Genomic DNA, 26,815 nt, shown 5'->3' with positions numbered 1-26,815 from the left:
TTGGAAAAAAAAGTTAGCCTCGTTTCTCATCATTTTGGACCATGGGCTATAGCCCATATCGTACGGCATACTATAGCGCGCCGTTTTTCATCATTTTTGAGGATTTGAAAAAAATGACGAAATGACAAAAACGATGGGTTATAGCCCATGTTTTTTGAAATTTTGGAAAAAAAAGTTAGCCTCGTTTCTCATCATTTTGGACCATGGGCTATAGCCCATATCGTACGGCATACTATAGCGCGCCGTTTTTCATAATTTTTGAGGATTAAAAAAAAATGACGAAATGACAAAAACGATGGGGTATAGCCCATGTTTTTTGAAATTTTGAAAAAAAAAAGTTAGCCTCGTTTCTCATCATTTTGGACCATGGGCTATAGCCCATATCGTACGGCATACTATAGCGCGCAGTTTTTCATCATTTTTGAGGATTTGAAAAAAATGACGAAATGACAAAAACGATGGGTTATAGCCCATGTTTTTTGAAATTTTGGAAAAAAAAGTTAGCCTCGTTTCTCATCATTTTGGACCATGGGCTATAGCCCATATCGTACGGCATACTATAGCGCGCCGTTTTTCATAATTTTTGAGGATTTGAAAAAAATGACGAAATGACAAAAACGATGGGTTATAGCCCATGTTTTTTGAAATTTTGAAAAAAAAAAGTTAGCCTCGTTTCTCATCATTTTGGACCATGGGCTATAGCCCATATCGTACGGCATACTATAGCGCGCCGTTTTTCATAATTTTTGAGGATTTAAAAAAAATGACGAAATGACAAAAACGATGGGTTATAGCCCATGTTTTTTGAAATTTTGAAAAAAAAAGTTAGCCTCGTTTCTCATCATTTTGGACCATGGGCTATAGCCCATATCGTACGGCATACTATAGCACGCCGTTTTTCATCATTTTTGAGGATTTGAAAAAAATGACGAAATGACAAAAACGATGGGTTATAGCCCATGTTTTTTGAAATTTTGGAAAAAAAAGTTAGCCTCGTTTCTCATCATTTTGGACCATGGGCTATAGCCCATATCGTACGGCATACTATAGCGCGCCGTTTTTCATCATTTTTGAGGATTTGAAAAAAATGACGAAATGACAAAAACGATGGGTTATAGCCCATGTTTTTTGAAATTTTGAAAAAAAAGTTAGCCTTGTTTCTCATCATTTTGGACCAGGGGCTATAGCCCATATCGTACGGCATACTATAGCGCGCCGTTTTTCATCATTTTTGAGGATTTGAAAAAAATGACGAAATGACAAAAACGATGGGTTATAGCCCATGTTTTTTGAAATTTTGAAAAAAAAAGTTAGCCTCGTTTCTCATCATTTTGGACCATGGGCTATAGCCCATATCGTACGGCATACTATAGCGCGCCGTTTTTCATCATTTTTGAGGATTTGAAAAAAATGATGAAATGACAAAAACGATGGGTTATAGCCCATGTTTTTTGAAATTTTGAAAAAAAAAGTTAGCGTAGTTTCTCATCATTTTGGACCATGGGCTATAGCCCATATCGTACGGCATACTATAGCGCGCCGTTTTTCATCATTTTTGAGGATTTGAAAAAAATGACGAAATGACAAAAACGATGGGTTATAGCCCATGTTTTTTGAAATTTTGGAAAAAAAAGTTAGCCTCGTTTCTCATCATTTTGGACCATGGGCTATAGCCCATATCGTACGGCATACTATAGCGCGCCGTTTTTCATCATTTTTGAGGATTTGAAAAAAATGACGAAATGACAAAAACGATGGGTTATAGCCCATGTTTTTTGAAATTTTGAAAAAAAAAAGTTAGCCTCGTTTCTCATCATTTTGGACCATGGGCTATAGCCCATATCGTACGGCATACTATAGCGCGCCGTTTTTCATAATTTTTGAGGATTTAAAAAAAATGACGAAATGACAAAAACGATGGGTTATAGCCCATGTTTTTTGAAATTTTGAAAAAAAAAGTTAGCCTCGTTTCTCATCATTTTGGACCATGGGCTATAGCCCATATCGTACGGCATACTATAGCACGCCGTTTTTCATCATTTTTGAGGATTTGAAAAAAATGACGAAATGACAAAAACGATGGGTTATAGCCCATGTTTTTTGAAATTTTGGAAAAAAAAGTTAGCCTCGTTTCTCATCATTTTGGACCATGGGCTATAGCCCATATCGTACGGCATACTATAGCGCGCCGTTTTTCATCATTTTTGAGGATTTGAAAAAAATGACGAAATGACAAAAACGATGGGTTATAGCCCATGTTTTTTGAAATTTTGAAAAAAAAGTTAGCCTTGTTTCTCATCATTTTGGACCAGGGGCTATAGCCCATATCGTACGGCATACTATAGCGCGCCGTTTTTCATCATTTTTGAGGATTTGAAAAAAATGACGAAATGACAAAAACGATGGGTTATAGCCCATGTTTTTTGAAATTTTGAAAAAAAAAGTTAGCCTCGTTTCTCATCATTTTGGACCATGGGCTATAGCCCATATCGTACGGCATACTATAGCGCGCCGTTTTTCATCATTTTTGAGGATTTGAAAAAAATGATGAAATGACAAAAACGATGGGTTATAGCCCATGTTTTTTGAAATTTTGAAAAAAAAAGTTAGCGTCGTTTCTCATCATTTTGGACCATGGGCTATAGCCCATATCGTACGGCATACTATAGCGCGCCGTTTTTCATCATTTTTGAGGATTTGAAAAAAATGACGAAATGACAAAAACGATGGGTTATAGCCCATGTTTTTTGAAATTTTGGAAAAAAAAGTTAGCCTCGTTTCTCATCATTTTGGACCATGGGCTATAGCCCATATCGTACGGCATACTATAGCGCGCCGTTTTTCATAATTTTTGAGGATTTGAAAAAAATGACGAAATGACAAAAACGATGGGTTATAGCCCATGTTTTTTGAAATTTTGGAAAAAAAAGTTAGCCTCGTTTCTCATCATTTTGGACCATGGGCTATAGCCCATATCGTACGGCATACTATAGCGCGCCGTTTTTCATCATTTTTGAAGATTTGAAAAAAATGACGAAATGACAAAAACGAAAGGTTATAGCCCATGTTTTTTGAAATTTTGAAAAAAAAAGTTAGCCTCGTTTCTCATCATTTTGGACCATGGGCTATAGCCCATATCGTACGGCATACTATAGCGCGCCGTTTTTCATCATTTTTGAAGTTTTGAAAAAAATGACGAAATGACAAAAACGAAAGGTTATAGCCCATGTTTTTTGAAATTTTGAAAAAAAAAGTTAGCCTCGTTTCTCATCATTTTGGACCAAGGGCTATAGCCCATATCGTACGGCATACTATAGCGCGCCGTTTTTCATCATTTTTGAAGATTTGAAAAAAATGACAAAATGACAAAAACGAAAGGTTATAGCCCATGTTTTTTGAAATTTTGAAAAAAAAAGTTAGCCTCGTTTCTCATCATTTTGGACCATGGGCTATAGCCCATATCGTACGGCATACTATAGCGCGCCGTTTTTCATCATTTTTGAAGATTTGAAAAAAATGACGAAATGACAAAAACGAAAGGTTATAGCCCATGTTTTTTGAAATTTTGAAAAAAAAAGTTAGCCTCGTTTCTCATCATTTTGGACCATGGGCTATAGCCCATATCGTACGGCATACTATAGCGCGCCGTTTTTCATCATTTTTAAAGATTAAAAAAAAAATACGAAATGACAAAAACGATGGGTTATAGCCCATGTTTTTTGAAATTTTGAAAAAAAAAGTTAGCCTCGTTTCTCATCATTTTGGACCATGGGCTATAGCCCATATCGTACGGCATACTATAGCGCGCCGTTTTTCATCATTTTTGAAGATTTGAAAAAAATGACGAAATGACAAAAACGAAAGGTTATAGCCCATGTTTTTTGAAATTTTGAAAAAAAAAGTTAGCCTCGTTTCTCATCATTTTGGACCATGGGCTATAGCCCATATCGTACGGCATACTATAGCGCGCTGTTTTTCATCATTTTTGAAGTTTTGAAAAAAATGACGAAATGACAAAAACGAAAGGTTATAGCCCATGTTTTTTGAAATTTTGAAAAAAAAAGTTAGCCTCGTTTCTCATCATTTTGGACCATGGGCTATAGCCCATATCGTACGGCATACTATAGCGCGCCGTTTTTCATCATTTTTGAAGATTTGAAAAAAATGACAAAATGACAAAAACGAAAGGTTATAGCCCATGTTTTTTGAAATTTTGAAAAAAAAAGTTAGCCTCGTTTCTCATCATTTTGGACCATGGGCTATAGCCCATATCGTACGGCATACTATAGCGCGCTGTTTTTCATCATTTTTGAAGTTTTGAAAAAAATGACGAAATGACAAAAACGAAAGGTTATAGCCCATGTTTTTTGAAATTTTGAAAAAAAAAGTTAGCCTCGTTTCTCATCATTTTGGACCATGGGCTATAGCCCATATCGTACGGCATACTATAGCGCGCCGTTTTTCATCATTTTTGAAGATTTGAAAAAAATGACAAAATGACAAAAACGAAAGGTTATAGCCCATGTTTTTTGAAATTTTGAAAAAAAAAGTTAGCCTCGTTTCTCATCATTTTGGACCATGGGCTATAGCCCATATCGTACGGCATACTATAGCGCGCCGTTTTTCATAATTTTTGAAGATTTGAAAAAAATGACGAAATGACAAAAACGATGGGTTATAGCCCATGTTTTTTGAAATTTTGGAAATAAAAGTTAGCCTCGTTTCTCATCATTTTGGACCATGGGCTATAGCCCATATCGTACGGCATACTATAGCGCGCCGTTTTTCATCATTTTTGAGGATTTGAAAAAAATGACGAAATGACAAAAACGATGGGTTATAGCCCATGTTTTTTTAAATTTTGGAAAAAAAAGTTAGCCTCGCTTCTCATCATTTTGGACCATGGGCTATAGCCCATATCGTACGGCATACTATAGCGCGCCGTTTTTCATCATTTTTGAGGATTTGAAAAAAATGACAAAATGACAAAAACGATGGGTTATAGCCCATGTTTTTTGAAATTTTGAACAAAAAAGTTAGCCTCGTTTCTCATCATTTTGGACCATGGGCTATAGCCCATATCGTACGGCATACTATAGCGCGCCGTTTTTCATAATTTTTGAGGATTTAAAAAAAATTACGAAATGACAAAAACGATGGGTTATAGCCCATGTTTTTTGAAATTTTGAAAAAAAAAGTTAGCCTCGTTTCTCATCATTTTGGACCATGGGCTATAGCCCATATCGTACGGCATACTATAGCGCGCCGTTTTTCATCATTTTTGAGGATTTGAAAAAAATGACGAAATGACAAAAACGATGGGTTATAGCCCATGTTTTTTGAAATTTTGGAAAAAAAAGTTAGCCTCGTTTCTCATCATTTTGGACCAGGGGCTATAGCCCATATCGTACGGCATACTATAGCGCGCCGTTTTTCATCATTTTTGAGGATTTGAAAAAAATGACGAAATGACAAAAACGATGGGTTATAGCCCATGTTTTTTTAAATTTTGGAAAAAAAAGTTAGCCTCGTTTCTCATCATTTTGGACCATGGGCTATAGCCCATATTGTACGGCATACTATAGCGCGCCGTTTTTCATCATTTTTGAGGATTTGAAAAAAATGACGAAATGACAAAAACGATGGGTTATAGCCCATGTTTTTTGAAATTTTGAAAAAAAAAGTTAGCCTCGTTTCTCATCATTTTGGACCATGGGCTATAGCCCATATCGTACGGCATACTATAGCGCGCCGTTTTTCATCATTTTTGAGGATTTGAAAAAAATGATGAAATGACAAAAACGATGGGTTATAGCCCATGTTTTTTGAAATTTTGGAAAAAAAAGTTAGCCTCGTTTCTCATCATTTTGGACCATGGGCTATAGCCCATATCGTACGGCATACTATAGCGCGCCGTTTTTCATCATTTTTGTGGATTTGAAAAAAATGACGAAATGACAAAAACGATGGGTTATAGCCCATGTTTTTTGAAATTTTGAAAAAAAAAGTTAGCCTCGTTTCTCATCATTTTGGACCATGGGCTATAGCCCATATCGTACGGCATACTATAGCGCGCCGTTTTTCATCATTTTTGAGGATTTGAAAAAAATGACGAAATGACAAAAACGATGGGTTATAGCCCATGTTTTTTGAAATTTTGGAAAAAAAAGTTAGCCTCGTTTCTCATCATTTTGGACCATGGGCTATAGCCCATATCGTACGGCATACTATAGCGCGCCGTTTTTCATCGTTTTTGAGGATTTGAAAAAAATGATGAAATGACAAAAACGATGGGTTATAGCCCATGTTTTTTGAAATTTTGGAAAAAAAAGTTAGCCTCGTTTCTCATCATTTTGGACCATGGGCTATAGCCCATATCGTACGGCATACTATAGCGCGCTGTTTTTCATCATTTTTGTGGATTTGAAAAAAATGACGAAATGACAAAAACGATGGGTTATAGCCCATGTTTTTTGAAATTTTGAAAAAAAAAGTTAGCCTCGTTTCTCATCATTTTGGACCATGGGCTATAGCCCATATCGTACGGCATACTATAGCGCGCCGTTTTTCATCATTTTTGAGGATTTGAAAAAAATGACGAAATGACAAAAACGATGGGTTATAGCCCATGTTTTTTGAAATTTTGGAAAAAAAAGTTAGCCTCGTTTCTCATCATTTTGGACCATGGGCTATAGCCCATATCGTACGGCATACTATAGCGCGCCGTTTTTCATCATTTTTGAGGATTTGAAAAAAATGACGAAATGACAAAAACGATGGGTTATAGCCCATGTTTTTTGAAATTTTGGAAAAAAAAGTTAGCCTCGTTTCTCATCATTTTGGACCATGGGCTATAGCCCATATCGTACATCGTACGGCATACTATAGCGCGCCGTTTTTCATCATTTTTGAAGATTTGAAAAAAATGACGAAATGACAAAAACGAAAGGTTATAGCCCATGTTTTTTGAAATTTTGAAAAAAAAAGTTAGCCTCGTTTCTCATCATTTTGGACCATGGGCTATAGCCCATATCGTACGGCATACTATAGCGCGCAGTTTTTCATCATTTTTGAAGATTTGAAAAAAATGACGAAATGACAAAAACGAAAGGTTATAGCCCATGTTTTTTGAAATTTTGAAAAAAAAAGTTAGCCTCGTTTCTCATCATTTTGGACCATGGGCTATAGCCCATATCGTACGGCATTCTATAGCGCGCCGTTTTCATCATTTTTAAAGATTTGAAAAAAATTACGAAATGACAAAAACGAAAGGTTATAGCCCATGTTTTTTGAAATTTTGAAAAAAAAAGTTAGCCTCGTTTCTCATCATTTTGGACCATGGGCTATAGCCCATATCGTACGGCATACTATAGCGCGCCGTTTTTCATCATTTTTGAAGATTTGAAAAAAATGACGAAATGACAAAAACGAAAGGTTATAGCCCATGTTTTTTGAAATTTTGAAAAAAAAAGTTAGCCTCGTTTCTCATCATTTTGGACCATGGGCTATAGCCCATATCGTACGGCATACTATAGCGCGCCGTTTTTCATCATTTTTGAAGATTTGAAAAAAATGACGAAATGACAAAAACGAAAGGTTATAGCCCATGTTTTTTGAAATTTTGAAAAAAAAAGTTAGCCTCGTTTCTCATCATTTTGGACCATGGGCTATAGCCCATATCGTACGGCATACTATAGCGCGCCGTTTTTCATCATTTTTAAAGATTTGTAAAAAATTACGAAATGACAAAAACGATGGGTTATAGCCCATGTTTTTTGAAATTTTGAAAAAAAAAGTTAGCCTCGTTTCTCATCATTTTGGACCATGGGCTATAGCCCATATCGTACGGCATACTATAGCGCGCCGTTTTTCATCATTTTTGAAGATTTGAAAAAAATGACGAAATGACAAAAACGAAAGGTTATAGCCCATGTTTTTTGAAATTTTGAAAAAAAAAGTTAGCCTCGTTTCTCATCATTTTGGACCATGGGCTATAGCCCATATCGTACGGCATACTATAGCGCGCCGTTTTTCATCATTTTTGAAGATTTGAAAAAAATGACAAAATGACAAAAACGAAAGGTTATAGCCCATGTTTTTTGAAATTTTGAAAAAAAAAGTTAGCCTCGTTTCTCATCATTTTGGACCATGGGCTATAGCCCATATCGTACGGCATACTATAGCGCGCCGTTTTTCATCATTTTTGAAGATTTGAAAAAAATGACGAAATGACAAAAACGAAAGGTTATAGCCCATGTTTTTTGAAATTTTGAAAAAAAAAGTTAGCCTCGTTTCTCATCATTTTGGACCATGGGCTATAGCCCATATCGTACGGCATACTATAGCGCGCCGTTTTTCATCATTTTTGAAGATTTGAAAAAAATGACAAAATGACAAAAACGGAAGGTTATAGCCCATGTTTTTTGAAATTTTGAAAAAAAAAGTTAGCCTCGTTTCTCATCATTTTGGACCATGGGCTATAGCCCATATCGTACGGCATTCTATAGCGCGCCCTTTTTCATCATTTTTAAAGATTTGAAAAAATTACGAAATGACAAAAACGAAAGGTTATAGCCCATGTTTTTTGAAATTTTGAAAAAAAAAAAGTTAGCCTCGTTTCTCATCATTTTGGACCATGGGCTATAGCCCATATCGTACGGCATACTATAGCGCGCCGTTTTTCATCCTTTTTGAAGATTTGAAAAAAATGACGAAATGACAAAAACGAAAGGTTATAGCCCATGTTTTTTGAAATTTTGAAAAAAAAAAGTTAGCCTCGTTTCTCATCATTTTGGACCATGGGCTATAGCCCATATCGTACGGCATACTATAGCGCGCCGTTTTTCATCATTTTTGAAGATTTGAAAAAAATGACAAAATGACAAAAACGATGGGTTATAGCCCATGTTTTTTGAAATTTTGAAAAAAAAAGTTAGCCTCGTTTCTCATCATTTTGGACCATGGGCTATAGCCCATATCGTACGGCATACTATAGCGCGCCGTTTTTCATCATTTTTGAAGATTTGAAAAAAATGACGAAATGACAAAAACGAAAGGTTATAGCCCATGTTTTTTGAAATTTTGAAAAAAAAAGTTAGCCTCTTTTCTCATCATTTTGGACCATGGGCTATAGCCCATATCGTACGGCATACTATAGCGCGCCGTTTTTCATCATTTTTGAAGATTTGAAAAAATGACAAAATGACAAAAACGAAAGGTTATAGCCCATGTTTTTTGAAATTTTGAAAAAAAAAGTTAGCCTCGTTTCTCATCATTTTGGACCATGGGCTATAGCCCATATCGTACGGCATTCTATAGCGCGCCGTTTTTCATCATTTTTAAAGATTTGAAAAAAATTACGAAATGACAAAAACGAAAGGTTATAGCCCATGTTTTTTGAAATTTTGAAAAAAACAGTTAGCCTCGTTTCTCATCATTTTGGACCATGGGCTATAGCCCATATCGTACGGCATACTATAGCGCGCCGTTTTTCATCATTTTTGAAGATTTGAAAAAAATGACAAAATGACAAAAACGAAAGGTTATAGCCCATGTTTTTTGAAATTTTGAAAAAAAAAGTTAGCCTCGTTTCTCATCATTTTGGACCATGGGCTATAGCCCATATCGTACGGCATACTATAGCGCGCCGTTTTTCATCATTTTTGAAGATTTGAAAAAAATGACGAAATGACAAAAACGAAAGGTTATAGCCCATGTTTTTTGAAATTTTGAAAAAAAAAGTTAGCCTCTTTTCTCATCATTTTGGACCATGGGCTATAGCCCATATCGTACGGCATACTATAGCGCGCCGTTTTTCATCATTTTTGAAGATTTGAAAAAATGACAAAATGACAAAAACGAAAGGTTATAGCCCATGTTTTTTGAAATTTTGAAAAAAAAAGTTAGCCTCGTTTCTCATCATTTTGGACCATGGGCTATAGCCCATATCGTACGGCATTCTATAGCGCGCCGTTTTTCATCATTTTTAAAGATTTGAAAAAAATTACGAAATGACAAAAACGAAAGGTTATAGCCCATGTTTTTTGAAATTTTGAAAAAAACAGTTAGCCTCGTTTCTCATCATTTTGGACCATGGGCTATAGCCCATATCGTACGGCATACTATAGCGCGCCGTTTTTCATCATTTTTGAAGATTTGAAAAAAATGACAAAATGACAAAAACGAAAGGTTATAGCCCATGTTTTTTGAAATTTTGAAAAAAAAAGTTAGCCTCGTTTCTCATCATTTTGGACCATGGGCTATAGCCCATATCGTACGGCATACTATAGCGCGCCGTTTTTCATCATTTTTAAAGATTTGTAAAAAATGACAAAATGACAAAAACGATGGGTTATAGCCCATGTTTTTTGAAATTTTGAAAAAAAAAGTTAGCCTCGTTTCTCATCATTTTGGACCATGGGCTATAGCCCATATCGTACGGCATACTATAGCGCGCCGTTTTTCATCATTTTTGAAGATTTGAAAAAAATGACGAAATGACAAAAACGAAAGGTTATAGCCCATGTTTTTTGAAATTTTGAAAAAAAAAGTTAGCCTCGTTTCTCATCATTTTGGACCATGGGCTATAGCCCATATCGTACGGCATACTATAGCGCGCCGTTTTTCATCATTTTTGAAGATTTGAAAAAAATGACGAAATGACAAAAACGAAAGGTTATAGCCCATGTTTTTTGAAATTTTGAAAAAAAAAGTTAGCCTCGTTTCTCATCATTTTGGACCATGGGCTATAGCCCATATCGTACGGCATACTATAGCGCGCCGTTTTTCATCATTTTTGAAGATTTGAAAAAAATGACGAAATGACAAAAACGAAAGGTTATAGCCCATGTTTTTTGAAATTTTGAAAAAAAAAGTTAGCCTCGTTTCTCATCATTTTGGACCATGGGCTATAGCCCATATCGTACGGCATACTATAGCGCGCCGTTTTTCATCATTTTTGAAGATTTGAAAAAAATGACGAAATGACAAAAACGAAAGGTTATAGCCCATGTTTTTTGAAATTTTGAAAAAAAAAGTTAGCCTCGTTTCTCATCATTTTGGACCATGGGCTATAGCCCATATCGTACGGCATACTATAGCGCGCCGTTTTTCATCATTTTTGAAGTTTTGAAAAAAATGACGAAATGACAAAAACGAAAGGTTATAGCCCATGTTTTTTGAAATTTTGAAAAAAGAAGTTAGCCTCCTTTCTCATCATTTTGGACCATGGGCTATAGCCCATATCGTACGGCATACTATAGCGCGCCGTTTTTCATCATTTTTGAAGATTTGAAAAAAATGACAAAATGACAAAAACGAAAGGTTATAGCCCATGTTTTTTGAAATTTTGAAAAAAAAAGTTAGCCTCGTTTCTCATCATTTTGGACCATGGGCTATAGCCCATATCGTACGGCATACTATAGCGCGCCGTTTTTCATCATTTTTGAAGATTTGAAAAAAATGACGAAATGACAAAAACGAAAGGTTATAGCCCATGTTTTTTGAAATTTTGAAAAAAAAAGTTAGCCTCGTTTCTCATCATTTTGGACCATGGGCTATAGCCCATATCGTACGGCATACTATAGCGCGCCGTTTTTCATCATTTTTGAAGTTTTGAAAAAAATGACGAAATGACAAAAACGAAAGGTTATAGCCCATGTTTTTTGAAATTTTGAAAAAAAAAGTTAGCCTCGTTTCTCATCATTTTGGACCATGGGCTATAGCCCATATCGTACGGCATACTATAGCGCGCCGTTTTTCATCATTTTTGAAGATTTGAAAAAAATGACGAAATGACAAAAACGAAAGGTTATAGCCCATGTTTTTTGAAATTTTGAAAAAAAAAGTTAGCCTCGTTTCTCATCATTTTGGACCATGGGCTATAGCCCATATCGTACGGCATACTATAGCGCGCCGTTTTTCATCATTTTTGAAGTTTTGAAAAAAATGACGAAATGACAAAAACGAAAGGTTATAGCCCATGTTTTTTGAAATTTTGAAAAAAGAAGTTAGCCTCCTTTCTCATCATTTTGGACCATGGGCTATAGCCCATATCGTACGGCATACTATAGCGCGCCGTTTTTCATCATTTTTGAAGATTTGAAAAAAATGACAAAATGACAAAAACGAAAGGTTATAGCCCATGTTTTTTGAAATTTTGAAAAAAAAAGTTAGCCTCGTTTCTCATCATTTTGGACCATGGGCTATAGCCCATATCGTACGGCATACTATAGCGCGCCGTTTTTCATCATTTTTGAAGATTTGAAAAAAATGACGAAATGACAAAAACGAAAGGTTATAGCCCATGTTTTTTGAAATTTTGAAAAAAAAAGTTAGCCTCGTTTCTCATCATTTTGGACCATGGGCTATAGCCCATATCGTACGGCATACTATAGCGCGCCGTTTTTCATCATTTTTGAAGTTTTGAAAAAAATGACGAAATGACAAAAACGAAAGGTTATAGCCCATGTTTTTTGAAATTTTGAAAAAAAAAGTTAGCCTCGTTTCTCATCATTTTGGACCATGGGCTATAGCCCATATCGTACGGCATACTATAGCGCGCCGTTTTTCATCATTTTTGAAGATTTGAAAAAAATGACAAAATGACAAAAACGAAAGGTTATAGCCCATGTTTTTTGAAATTTTGAAAAAAAAAGTTAGCCTCGTTTCTCATCATTTTGGACCATGGGCTATAGCCCATATCGTACGGCATACTATAGCGCGCCGTTTTTCATCATTTTTGAAGATTTGAAAAAAATGACGAAATGACAAAAACGAAAGGTTATAGCCCATGTTTTTTGAAATTTTGAAAAAAAAAGTTAGCCTCGTTTCTCATCATTTTGGACCATGGGCTATAGCCCATATCGTACGGCATACTATAGCGCGCCGTTTTTCATCATTTTTGAAGATTTGAAAAAAATGACGAAATGACAAAAACGAAAGGTTATAGCCCATGTTTTTTGAAATTTTGAAAAAAAAAGTTAGCCTCGTTTCTCATCATTTTGGACCATGGGCTATAGCCCATATCGTACGGCATACTATAGCGCGCAGTTTTTCATCATTTTTGAAGATTTGAAAAAAATGACGAAATGACAAAAACGAAAGGTTATAGCCCATGTTTTTTGAAATTTTGAAAAAAAAAGTTAGCCTCGTTTCTCATCATTTTGGACCATGGGCTATAGCCCATATCGTACGGCATTCTATAGCGCGCCGTTTTCATCATTTTTAAAGATTTGAAAAAAATTACGAAATGACAAAAACGAAAGGTTATAGCCCATGTTTTTTGAAATTTTGAAAAAAAAAGTTAGCCTCGTTTCTCATCATTTTGGACCATGGGCTATAGCCCATATCGTACGGCATACTATAGCGCGCCGTTTTTCATCATTTTTGAAGATTTGAAAAAAATGACGAAATGACAAAAACGAAAGGTTATAGCCCATGTTTTTTGAAATTTTGAAAAAAAAAGTTAGCCTCGTTTCTCATCATTTTGGACCATGGGCTATAGCCCATATCGTACGGCATACTATAGCGCGCCGTTTTCATCATTTTTAAAGATTTGAAAAAAATTACGAAATGACAAAAACGAAAGGTTATAGCCCATGTTTTTTGAAATTTTGAAAAAAAAAGTTAGCCTCGTTTCTCATCATTTTGGACCATGGGCTATAGCCCATATCGTACGGCATACTATAGCGCGCCGTTTTTCATCATTTTTGAAGATTTGAAAAAAATGACGAAATGACAAAAACGAAAGGTTATAGCCCATGTTTTTTGAAATTTTGAAAAAAAAAGTTAGCCTCGTTTCTCATCATTTTGGACCATGGGCTATAGCCCATATCGTACGGCATTCTATAGCGCGCCGTTTTCATCATTTTTAAAGATTTGAAAAAATTACGAAATGACAAAAACGAAAGGTTATAGCCCATGTTTTTTGAAATTTTGAAAAAAAAAGTTAGCCTCGTTTCTCATCATTTTGGACCATGGGCTATAGCCCATATCGTACGGCATACTATAGCGCGCCGTTTTTCATCATTTTTGAAGATTTGAAAAAAATGACGAAATGACAAAAACGAAAGGTTATAGCCCATGTTTTTTGAAATTTTGAAAAAAAAAGTTAGCCTCGTTTCTCATCATTTTGGACCATGGGCTATAGCCCATATCGTACGGCATACTATAGCGCGCCGTTTTCATCATTTTTAAAGATTTGAAAAAAATTACGAAATGACAAAAACGAAAGGTTATAGCCCATGTTTTTTGAAATTTTGAAAAAAAAAGTTAGCCTCGTTTCTCATCATTTTGGACCATGGGCTATAGCCCATATCGTACGGCATACTATAGCGCGCCGTTTTTCATCATTTTTGAAGATTTGAAAAAAATGACGAAATGACAAAAACGAAAGGTTATAGCCCATGTTTTTTGAAATTTTGAAAAAAAAAGTTAGCCTCGTTTCTCATCATTTTGGACCATGGGCTATAGCCCATATCGTACGGCATACTATAGCGCGCCGTTTTTCATCATTTTTGAAGATTTGAAAAAAATGACGAAATGACAAAAACGAAAGGTTATAGCCCATGTTTTTTGAAATTTTGAAAAAAAAAGTTAGCCTCGTTTCTCATCATTTTGGACCATGGGCTATAGCCCATATCGTACGGCATACTATAGCGCGCCGTTTTTCATCATTTTTAAAGATTTGTAAAAAATTACGAAATGACAAAAACGATGGGTTATAGCCCATGTTTTTTGAAATTTTGAAAAAAAAAGTTAGCCTCGTTTCTCATCATTTTGGACCATGGGCTATAGCCCATATCGTACGGCATACTATAGCGCGCCGTTTTTCATCATTTTTGAAGATTTGAAAAAAATGACGAAATGACAAAAACGAAAGGTTATAGCCCATGTTTTTTGAAATTTTGAAAAAAAAAGTTAGCCTCGTTTCTCATCATTTTGGACCATGGGCTATAGCCCATATCGTACGGCATACTATAGCGCGCCGTTTTTCATCATTTTTGAAGATTTGAAAAAAATGACAAAATGACAAAAACGAAAGGTTATAGCCCATGTTTTTTGAAATTTTGAAAAAAAAAGTTAGCCTCGTTTCTCATCATTTTGGACCATGGGCTATAGCCCATATCGTACGGCATACTATAGCGCGCCGTTTTTCATCATTTTTGAAGATTTGAAAAAAATGACGAAATGACAAAAACGAAAGGTTATAGCCCATGTTTTTTGAAATTTTGAAAAAAAAAGTTAGCCTCGTTTCTCATCATTTTGGACCATGGGCTATAGCCCATATCGTACGGCATACTATAGCGCGCCGTTTTTCATCATTTTTGAAGATTTGAAAAAATGACAAAATGACAAAAACGAAAGGTTATAGCCCATGTTTTTTGAAATTTTGAAAAAAAAAGTTAGCCTCGTTTCTCATCATTTTGGACCATGGGCTATAGCCCATATCGTACGGCATTCTATAGCGCGCCGTTTTTCATCATTTTTAAAGATTTGAAAAAAATTACGAAATGACAAAAACGAAAGGTTATAGCCCATGTTTTTTGAAATTTTGAAAAAAAAAGTTAGCCTCGTTTCTCATCATTTTGGACCATGGGCTATAGCCCATATCGTACGGCATACTATAGCGCGCCGTTTTTCATCATTTTTGAAGATTTGAAAAAAATGACGAAATGACAAAAACGAAAGGTTATAGCCCATGTTTTTTGAAATTTTGAAAAAAAAAGTTAGCCTCGTTTCTCATCATTTTGGACCATGGGCTATAGCCCATATCGTACGGCATACTATAGCGCGCCGTTTTTCATCATTTTTGAAGATTTGAAAAAAATGACAAAATGACAAAAACGGAAGGTTATAGCCCATGTTTTTTGAAATTTTGAAAAAAAAAGTTAGCCTCGTTTCTCATCATTTTGGACCATGGGCTATAGCCCATATCGTACGGCATTCTATAGCGCGCCCTTTTTCATCATTTTTAAAGATTTGAAAAAATTACGAAATGACAAAAACGAAAGGTTATAGCCCATGTTTTTTGAAATTTTGAAAAAAAAAAAGTTAGCCTCGTTTCTCATCATTTTGGACCATGGGCTATAGCCCATATCGTACGGCATACTATAGCGCGCCGTTTTTCATCCTTTTTGAAGATTTGAAAAAAATGACGAAATGACAAAAACGAAAGGTTATAGCCCATGTTTTTTGAAATTTTGAAAAAAAAAAGTTAGCCTCGTTTCTCATCATTTTGGACCATGGGCTATAGCCCATATCGTACGGCATACTATAGCGCGCCGTTTTTCATCATTTTTGAAGATTTGAAAAAAATGACAAAATGACAAAAACGATGGGTTATAGCCCATGTTTTTTGAAATTTTGAAAAAAAAAGTTAGCCTCGTTTCTCATCATTTTGGACCATGGGCTATAGCCCATATCGTACGGCATACTATAGCGCGCCGTTTTTCATCATTTTTGAAGATTTGAAAAAAATGACGAAATGACAAAAACGAAAGGTTATAGCCCATGTTTTTTGAAATTTTGAAAAAAAAAGTTAGCCTCTTTTCTCATCATTTTGGACCATGGGCTATAGCCCATATCGTACGGCATACTATAGCGCGCCGTTTTTCATCATTTTTGAAGATTTGAAAAAATGACAAAATGACAAAAACGAAAGGTTATAGCCCATGTTTTTTGAAATTTTGAAAAAAAAAGTTAGCCTCGTTTCTCATCATTTTGGACCATGGGCTATAGCCCATATCGTACGGCATTCTATAGCGCGCCGTTTTTCATCATTTTTAAAGATTTGAAAAAAATTACGAAATGACAAAAACGAAAGGTTATAGCCCATGTTTTTTGAAATTTTGAAAAAAACAGTTAGCCTCGTTTCTCATCATTTTGGACCATGGGCTATAGCCCATATCGTACGGCATACTATAGCGCGCCGTTTTTCATCATTTTTGAAGATTTGAAAAAAATGACAAAATGACAAAAACGAAAGGTTATAGCCCATGTTTTTTGAAATTTTGAAAAAAAAAGTTAGCCTCGTTTCTCATCATTTTGGACCATGGGCTATAGCCCATATCGTACGGCATACTATAGCGCGCCGTTTTTCATCATTTTTAAAGATTTGTAAAAAATGACAAAATGACAAAAACGATGGGTTATAGCCCATGTTTTTTGAAATTTTGAAAAAAAAAGTTAGCCTCGTTTCTCATCATTTTGGACCATGGGCTATAGCCCATATCGTACGGCATACTATAGCGCGCCGTTTTTCATCATTTTTGAAGATTTGAAAAAAATGACGAAATGACAAAAACGAAAGGTTATAGCCCATGTTTTTTGAAATTTTGAAAAAAAAAGTTAGCCTCGTTTCTCATCATTTTGGACCATGGGCTATAGCCCATATCGTACGGCATACTATAGCGCGCCGTTTTTCATCATTTTTGAAGATTTGAAAAAAATGACGAAATGACAAAAACGAAAGGTTATAGCCCATGTTTTTTGAAATTTTGAAAAAAAAAGTTAGCCTCGTTTCTCATCATTTTGGACCATGGGCTATAGCCCATATCGTACGGCATACTATAGCGCGCCGTTTTTCATCATTTTTGAAGATTTGAAAAAAATGACGAAATGACAAAAACGAAAGGTTATAGCCCATGTTTTTTGAAATTTTGAAAAAAAAAGTTAGCCTCGTTTCTCATCATTTTGGACCATGGGCTATAGCCCATATCGTACGGCATACTATAGCGCGCCGTTTTTCATCATTTTTGAAGATTTGAAAAAAATGACGAAATGACAAAAACGAAAGGTTATAGCCCATGTTTTTTGAAATTTTGAAAAAAAAAGTTAGCCTCGTTTCTCATCATTTTGGACCATGGGCTATAGCCCATATCGTACGGCATACTATAGCGCGCCGTTTTTCATCATTTTTGAAGTTTTGAAAAAAATGACGAAATGACAAAAACGAAAGGTTATAGCCCATGTTTTTTGAAATTTTGAAAAAAGAAGTTAGCCTCCTTTCTCATCATTTTGGACCATGGGCTATAGCCCATATCGTACGGCATACTATAGCGCGCCGTTTTTCATCATTTTTGAAGATTTGAAAAAAATGACAAAATGACAAAAACGAAAGGTTATAGCCCATGTTTTTTGAAATTTTGAAAAAAAAAGTTAGCCTCGTTTCTCATCATTTTGGACCATGGGCTATAGCCCATATCGTACGGCATACTATAGCGCGCCGTTTTTCATCATTTTTGAAGATTTGAAAAAAATGACGAAATGACAAAAACGAAAGGTTATAGCCCATGTTTTTTGAAATTTTGAAAAAAAAAGTTAGCCTCGTTTCTCATCATTTTGGACCATGGGCTATAGCCCATATCGTACGGCATACTATAGCGCGCCGTTTTTCATCATTTTTGAAGTTTTGAAAAAAATGACGAAATGACAAAAACGAAAGGTTATAGCCCATGTTTTTTGAAATTTTGAAAAAAAAAGTTAGCCTCGTTTCTCATCATTTTGGACCATGGGCTATAGCCCATATCGTACGGCATACTATAGCGCGCCGTTTTTCATCATTTTTGAAGATTTGAAAAAAATGACAAAATGACAAAAACGAAAGGTTATAGCCCATGTTTTTTGAAATTTTGAAAAAAAAAGTTAGCCTCGTTTCTCATCATTTTGGACCATGGGCTATAGCCCATATCGTACGGCATACTATAGCGCGCCGTTTTTCATCATTTTTGAAGATTTGAAAAAAATGACGAAATGACAAAAACGAAAGGTTATAGCCCATGTTTTTTGAAATTTTGAAAAAAAAAGTTAGCCTCGTTTCTCATCATTTTGGACCATGGGCTATAGCCCATATCGTACGGCATACTATAGCGCGCCGTTTTTCATCATTTTTGAAGATTTGAAAAAAATGACGAAATGACAAAAACGAAAGGTTATAGCCCATGTTTTTTGAAATTTTGAAAAAAAAAGTTAGCCTCGTTTCTCATCATTTTGGACCATGGGCTATAGCCCATATCGTACGGCATACTATAGCGCGCAGTTTTTCATCATTTTTGAAGATTTGAAAAAAATGACGAAATGACAAAAACGAAAGGTTATAGCCCATGTTTTTTGAAATTTTGAAAAAAAAAGTTAGCCTCGTTTCTCATCATTTTGGACCATGGGCTATAGCCCATATCGTACGGCATTCTATAGCGCGCCGTTTTCATCATTTTTAAAGATTTGAAAAAAATTACGAAATGACAAAAACGAAAGGTTATAGCCCATGTTTTTTGAAATTTTGAAAAAAAAAGTTAGCCTCGTTTCTCATCATTTTGGACCATGGGCTATAGCCCATATCGTACGGCATACTATAGCGCGCCGTTTTTCATCATTTTTGAAGATTTGAAAAAAATGACGAAATGACAAAAACGAAAGGTTATAGCCCATGTTTTTTGAAATTTTGAAAAAAAAAGTTAGCCTCGTTTCTCATCATTTTGGACCATGGGCTATAGCCCATATCGTACGGCATACTATAGCGCGCAGTTTTTCATCATTTTTGAAGATTTGAAAAAAATGACGAAATGACAAAAACGAAAGGTTATAGCCCATGTTTTTTGAAATTTTGAAAAAAAAAGTTAGCCTCGTTTCTCATCATTTTGGACCATGGGCTATAGCCCATATCGTACGGCATTCTATAGCGCGCCGTTTTCATCATTTTTAAAGATTTGAAAAAAATTACGAAATGACAAAAACGAAAGGTTATAGCCCATGTTTTTTGAAATTTTGAAAAAAAAAGTTAGCCTCGTTTCTCATCATTTTGGACCATGGGCTATAGCCCATATCGTACGGCATACTATAGCGCGCCGTTTTTCATCATTTTTGAAGATTTGAAAAAAATGACGAAATGACAAAAACGAAAGGTTATAGCCCATGTTTTTTGAAATTTTGAAAAAAAAAGTTAGCCTCGTTTCTCATCATTTTGGACCATGGGCTATAGCCCATATCGTACGGCATACTATAGCGCGCCGTTTTTCATCATTTTTGAAGATTTGAAAAAAATGACGAAATGACAAAAACGAAAGGTTATAGCCCATGTTTTTTGAAATTTTGAAAAAAAAAGTTAGCCTCGTTTCTCATCATTTTGGACCATGGGCTATAGCCCATATCGTACGGCATACTATAGCGCGCCGTTTTTCATCATTTTTAAAGATTTGTAAAAAATTACGAAATGACAAAAACGATGGGTTATAGCCCATGTTTTTTGAAATTTTGAAAAAAAAAGTTAGCCTCGTTTCTCATCATTTTGGACCATGGGCTATAGCCCATATCGTACGGCATACTATAGCGCGCCGTTTTTCATCATTTTTGAAGATTTGAAAAAAATGACGAAATGACAAAAACGAAAGGTTATAGCCCATGTTTTTTGAAATTTTGAAAAAAAAAGTTAGCCTCGTTTCTCATCATTTTGGACCATGGGCTATAGCCCATATCGTACGGCATACTATAGCGCGCCGTTTTTCATCATTTTTGAAGATTTGAAAAAAATGACAAAATGACAAAAACGAAAGGTTATAGCCCATGTTTTTTGAAATTTTGAAAAAAAAAGTTAGCCTCGTTTCTCATCATTTTGGACCATGGGCTATAGCCCATATCGTACGGCATACTATAGCGCGCCGTTTTTCATCATTTTTGAAGATTTGAAAAAAATGACGAAATGACAAAAACGAAAGGTTATAGCCCATGTTTTTTGAAATTTTGAAAAAAAAAGTTAGCCTCGTTTCTCATCATTTTGGACCATGGGCTATAGCCCATATCGTACGGCATACTATAGCGCGCCGTTTTTCATCATTTTTGAAGATTTGAAAAAATGACAAAATGACAAAAACGAAAGGTTATAGCCCATGTTTTTTGAAATTTTGAAAAAAAAAGTTAGCCTCGTTTCTCATCATTTTGGACCATGGGCTATAGCCCATATCGTACGGCATTCTATAGCGCGCCGTTTTTCATCATTTTTAAAGATTTGAAAAAAATTACGAAATGACAAAAACGAAAGGTTATAGCCCATGTTTTTTGAAATTTTGAAAAAAAAAGTTAGCCTCGTTTCTCATCATTTTGGACCATGGGCTATAGCCCATATCGTACGGCATACTATAGCGCGCCGTTTTTCATCATTTTTGAAGATTTGAAAAAAATGACGAAATGACAAAAACGAAAGGTTATAGCCCATGTTTTTTGAAATTTTGAAAAAAAAAGTTAGCCTCGTTTCTCATCATTTTGGACCATGGGCTATAGCCCATATCGTACGGCATACTATAGCGCGCCGTTTTTCATCATTTTTGAAGATTTGAAAAAAATGACAAAATGACAAAAACGGAAGGTTATAGCCCATGTTTTTTGAAATTTTGAAAAAAAAAGTTAGCCTCGTTTCTCATCATTTTGGACCATGGGCTATAGCCCATATCGTACGGCATTCTATAGCGCGCCCTTTTTCATCATTTTTAAAGATTTGAAAAAATTACGAAATGACAAAAACGAAAGGTTATAGCCCATGTTTTTTGAAATTTTGAAAAAAAAAAAGTTAGCCTCGTTTCTCATCATTTTGGACCATGGGCTATAGCCCATATCGTACGGCATACTATAGCGCGCCGTTTTTCATCCTTTTTGAAGATTTGAAAAAAATGACGAAATGACAAAAACGAAAGGTTATAGCCCATGTTTTTTGAAATTTTGAAAAAAAAAAGTTAGCCTCGTTTCTCATCATTTTGGACCATGGGCTATAGCCCATATCGTACGGCATACTATAGCGCGCCGTTTTTCATCATTTTTGAAGATTTGAAAAAAATGACAAAATGACAAAAACGATGGGTTATAGCCCATGTTTTTTGAAATTTTGAAAAAAAAAGTTAGCCTCGTTTCTCATCATTTTGGACCATGGGCTATAGCCCATATCGTACGGCATACTATAGCGCGCCGTTTTTCATCATTTTTGAAGATTTGAAAAAAATGACGAAATGACAAAAACGAAAGGTTATAGCCCATGTTTTTTGAAATTTTGAAAAAAAAAGTTAGCCTCTTTTCTCATCATTTTGGACCATGGGCTATAGCCCATATCGTACGGCATACTATAGCGCGCCGTTTTTCATCATTTTTGAAGATTTGAAAAAATGACAAAATGACAAAAACGAAAGGTTATAGCCCATGTTTTTTGAAATTTTGAAAAAAAAAGTTAGCCTCGTTTCTCATCATTTTGGACCATGGGCTATAGCCCATATCGTACGGCATTCTATAGCGCGCCGTTTTTCATCATTTTTAAAGATTTGAAAAAAATTACGAAATGACAAAAACGAAAGGTTATAGCCCATGTTTTTTGAAATTTTGAAAAAAAAAGTTAGCCTCGTTTCTCATCATTTTGGACCATGGGCTATAGCCCATATCGTACGGCATACTATAGCGCGCCGTTTTTCATCATTTTTGAAGATTTGAAAAAAATGACAAAATGACAAAAACGAAAGGTTATAGCCCATGTTTTTTGAAATTTTGAAAAAAAAAGTTAGCCTCGTTTCTCATCATTTTGGACCATGGGCTATAGCCCATATCGTACGGCATACTATAGCGCGCCGTTTTTCATCATTTTTAAAGATTTGTAAAAAATGACAAAATGACAAAAACGATGGGTTATAGCCCATGTTTTTTGAAATTTTGAAAAAAAAAGTTAGCCTCGTTTCTCATCATTTTGGACCATGGGCTATAGCCCATATCGTACGGCATACTATAGCGCGCCGTTTTTCATCATTTTTGAAGATTTGAAAAAAATGACGAAATGACAAAAACGAAAGGTTATAGCCCATGTTTTTTGAAATTTTGAAAAAAAAAGTTAGCCTCGTTTCTCATCATTTTGGACCATGGGCTATAGCCCATATCGTACGGCATACTATAGCGCGCCGTTTTTCATCATTTTTGAAGATTTGAAAAAAATGACGAAATGACAAAAACGAAAGGTTATAGCCCATGTTTTTTGAAATTTTGAAAAAAAAAGTTAGCCTCGTTTCTCATCATTTTGGACCATGGGCTATAGCCCATATCGTACGGCATACTATAGCGCGCCGTTTTTCATCATTTTTGAAGATTTGAAAAAAATGACGAAATGACAAAAACGAAAGGTTATAGCCCATGTTTTTTGAAATTTTGAAAAAAAAAGTTAGCCTCGTTTCTCATCATTTTGGACCATGGGCTATAGCCCATATCGTACGGCATACTATAGCGCGCCGTTTTTCATCATTTTTGAAGATTTGAAAAAAATGACGAAATGACAAAAACGAAAGGTTATAGCCCATGTTTTTTGAAATTTTGAAAAAAAAAGTTAGCCTCGTTTCTCATCATTTTGGACCATGGGCTATAGCCCATATCGTACGGCATACTATAGCGCGCCGTTTTTCATCATTTTTGAAGTTTTGAAAAAAATGACGAAATGACAAAAACGAAAGGTTATAGCCCATGTTTTTTGAAATTTTGAAAAAAGAAGTTAGCCTCCTTTCTCATCATTTTGGACCATGGGCTATAGCCCATATCGTACGGCATACTATAGCGCGCCGTTTTTCATCATTTTTGAAGATTTGAAAAAAATGACAAAATGACAAAAACGAAAGGTTATAGCCCATGTTTTTTGAAATTTTGAAAAAAAAAGTTAGCCTCGTTTCTCATCATTTTGGACCATGGGCTATAGCCCATATCGTACGGCATACTATAGCGCGCCGTTTTTCATCATTTTTGAAGATTTGAAAAAAATGACGAAATGACAAAAACGAAAGGTTATAGCCCATGTTTTTTGAAATTTTGAAAAAAAAAGTTAGCCTCGTTTCTCATCATTTTGGACCATGGGCTATAGCCCATATCGTACGGCATACTATAGCGCGCCGTTTTTCATCATTTTTGAAGTTTTGAAAAAAATGACGAAATGACAAAAACGAAAGTTTATAGCCCATGTTTTTTGAAATTTTGAAAAAAAAAGTTTGCCTCGTTTCTCATCATTTTGGACCATGGGCTATAGCCCATATCGTACGGCATACTATAGCGCGCCGTTTTTCATCATTTTTGAAGATTTGAAAAAAATGACAAAATGACAAAAACGAAAGGTTATAGCCCATGTTTTTTGAAATTTTGAAAAAAAAAGTTAGCCTCGTTTCTCATCATTTTGGACCATGGGCTATAGCCCATATCGTACGGCATACTATAGCGCGCCGTTTTTCATCATTTTTGAAGATTTGAAAAAAATGACAAAATGACAAAAACGAAAGGTTATAGCCCATGTTTTTTGAAATTTTGAAAAAAAAAGTTAGCCTCGTTTCTCATCATTTTGGACCATGGGCTATAGCCCATATCGTACGGCATACTATAGCGCGCCGTTTTTCATCATTTTTGAAGATTTGAAAAAAATGACGAAATGACAAAAACGAAAGGTTATAGCCCATGTTTTTTGAAATTTTGAAAAAAAAAGTTAGCCTCGTTTCTCATCATTTTGGACCATGGGCTATAGCCCATATCGTACGGCATACTATAGCGCGCCGTTTTTCATCATTTTTGAAGTTTTGAAAAAATGACGAAATGACAAAAACGAAAGGTTATAGCCCATGTTTTTTTTAATTTTGAAAAAAAAAGTTAGCCTCGTTTCTCATCATTTTGGACCATGGGCTATAGCCCATATCGTACGGCATACTATAGCGCGCCGTTTTTCATCATTTTTGAAGATTTGAAAAAAATGACAAAATGACAAAAACGAAAGGTTATAGCCCATGTTTTTTGAAATTTTGAAAAAAAAAGTTAGCCTCGTTTCTCATCATTTTGGACCATGGGCTATAGCCCATATCGTACGGCATACTATAGCGCGCCGTTTTTCATCATTTTTAAAGATTTGAAAAAAATTACGAAATGACAAAAACGATGGGTTATAGCCCATGTTTTTTGAAATTTTGAAAAAAAAAGTTAGCCTCGTTTCTCATCATTTTGGACCATGGGCTATAGCCCATATCGTACGGCATACTATAGCGCGCCGTTTTTCATCATTTTTGAAGATTTGAAAAAAATGACGAAATGACAAAAACGAAAGGTTATAGCCCATGTTTTTTGAAATTTTGAAAAAAAAAGTTAGCCTCTTTTCTCATCATTTTGGACCATGGGCTATAGCCCATATCGTACGGCATACTATAGCGCGCCGTTTTTCATAATTTTTGAAGTTTTGAAAAAAATGACGAAATGACAAAAACGAAAGGTTATAGCCCATGTTTTTTGAAATTTAAAAAAAAAAGGTTAGCCTCCTTTCTCATCATTTTGGACCATGGGCTATAGCCCATATCGTACGGCATACTATAGCGCGCCGTTTTTCATCATTTTTGAAGATTTGAAAAAAATGACAAAATGACAAAAACGATGGGTTATAGCCCATGTTTTTTGAAATTTTGAAAAAAAAAGTTAGCCTCGTTTCTCATCATTTTGGACCATGGGCTATAGCCCATATCGTACGGCATACTATAGCGCGCCGTTTTTCATCATTTTTGAAGATTTGAAAAAAATGACGAAATGACAAAAACGAAAGGTTATAGCCCATGTTTTTTGAAATTTTGAAAAAAAAAGTTAGCCTCTTTTCTCATCATTTTGGACCATGGGCTATAGCCCATATCGTACGGCATACTATAGCGCGCCGTTTTTCATCATTTTTGAAGATTTGAAAAAATGACAAAATGACAAAAACGAAAGGTTATAGCCCATGTTTTTTGAAATTTTGAAAAAAAAAGTTAGCCTCGTTTCTCATCATTTTGGACCATGGGCTATAGCCCATATCGTACGGCATTCTATAGCGCGCCGTTTTTCATCATTTTTAAAGATTTGAAAAAAATTACGAAATGACAAAAACGAAAGGTTATAGCCCATGTTTTTTGAAATTTTGAAAAAAAAAGTTAGCCTCGTTTCTCATCATTTTGGACCATGGGCTATAGCCCATATCGTACGGCATACTATAGCGCGCCGTTTTTCATCATTTTTGAAGATTTGAAAAAAATGACAAAATGACAAAAACGAAAGGTTATAGCCCATGTTTTTTGAAATTTTGAAAAAAAAAGTTAGCCTCGTTTCTCATCATTTTGGACCATGGGCTATAGCCCATATCGTACGGCATACTATAGCGCGCCGTTTTTCATCATTTTTAAAGATTTGTAAAAAATGACAAAATGACAAAAACGATGGGTTATAGCCCATGTTTTTTGAAATTTTGAAAAAAAAAGTTAGCCTCGTTTCTCATCATTTTGGACCATGGGCTATAGCCCATATCGTACGGCATACTATAGCGCGCCGTTTTTCATCATTTTTGAAGATTTGAAAAAAATGACGAAATGACAAAAACGAAAGGTTATAGCCCATGTTTTTTGAAATTTTGAAAAAAAAAGTTAGCCTCGTTTCTCATCATTTTGGACCATGGGCTATAGCCCATATCGTACGGCATACTATAGCGCGCCGTTTTTCATCATTTTTGAAGATTTGAAAAAAATGACGAAATGACAAAAACGAAAGGTTATAGCCCATGTTTTTTGAAATTTTGAAAAAAAAAGTTAGCCTCGTTTCTCATCATTTTGGACCATGGGCTATAGCCCATATCGTACGGCATACTATAGCGCGCCGTTTTTCATCATTTTTGAAGATTTGAAAAAAATGACGAAATGACAAAAACGAAAGGTTATAGCCCATGTTTTTTGAAATTTTGAAAAAAAAAGTTAGCCTCGTTTCTCATCATTTTGGACCATGGGCTATAGCCCATATCGTACGGCATACTATAGCGCGCCGTTTT

The sequence above is a fragment of the Protomyctophum bolini genome (genome assembly GCF_963924005.1).
Source record: "Protomyctophum bolini genome assembly, chromosome: 15".
In the NCBI taxonomy this organism is placed as follows: Eukaryota; Metazoa; Chordata; class Actinopteri; order Myctophiformes; family Myctophidae; genus Protomyctophum; species Protomyctophum bolini.
Note: the sequence above shows the minus strand (reverse complement) of the source record.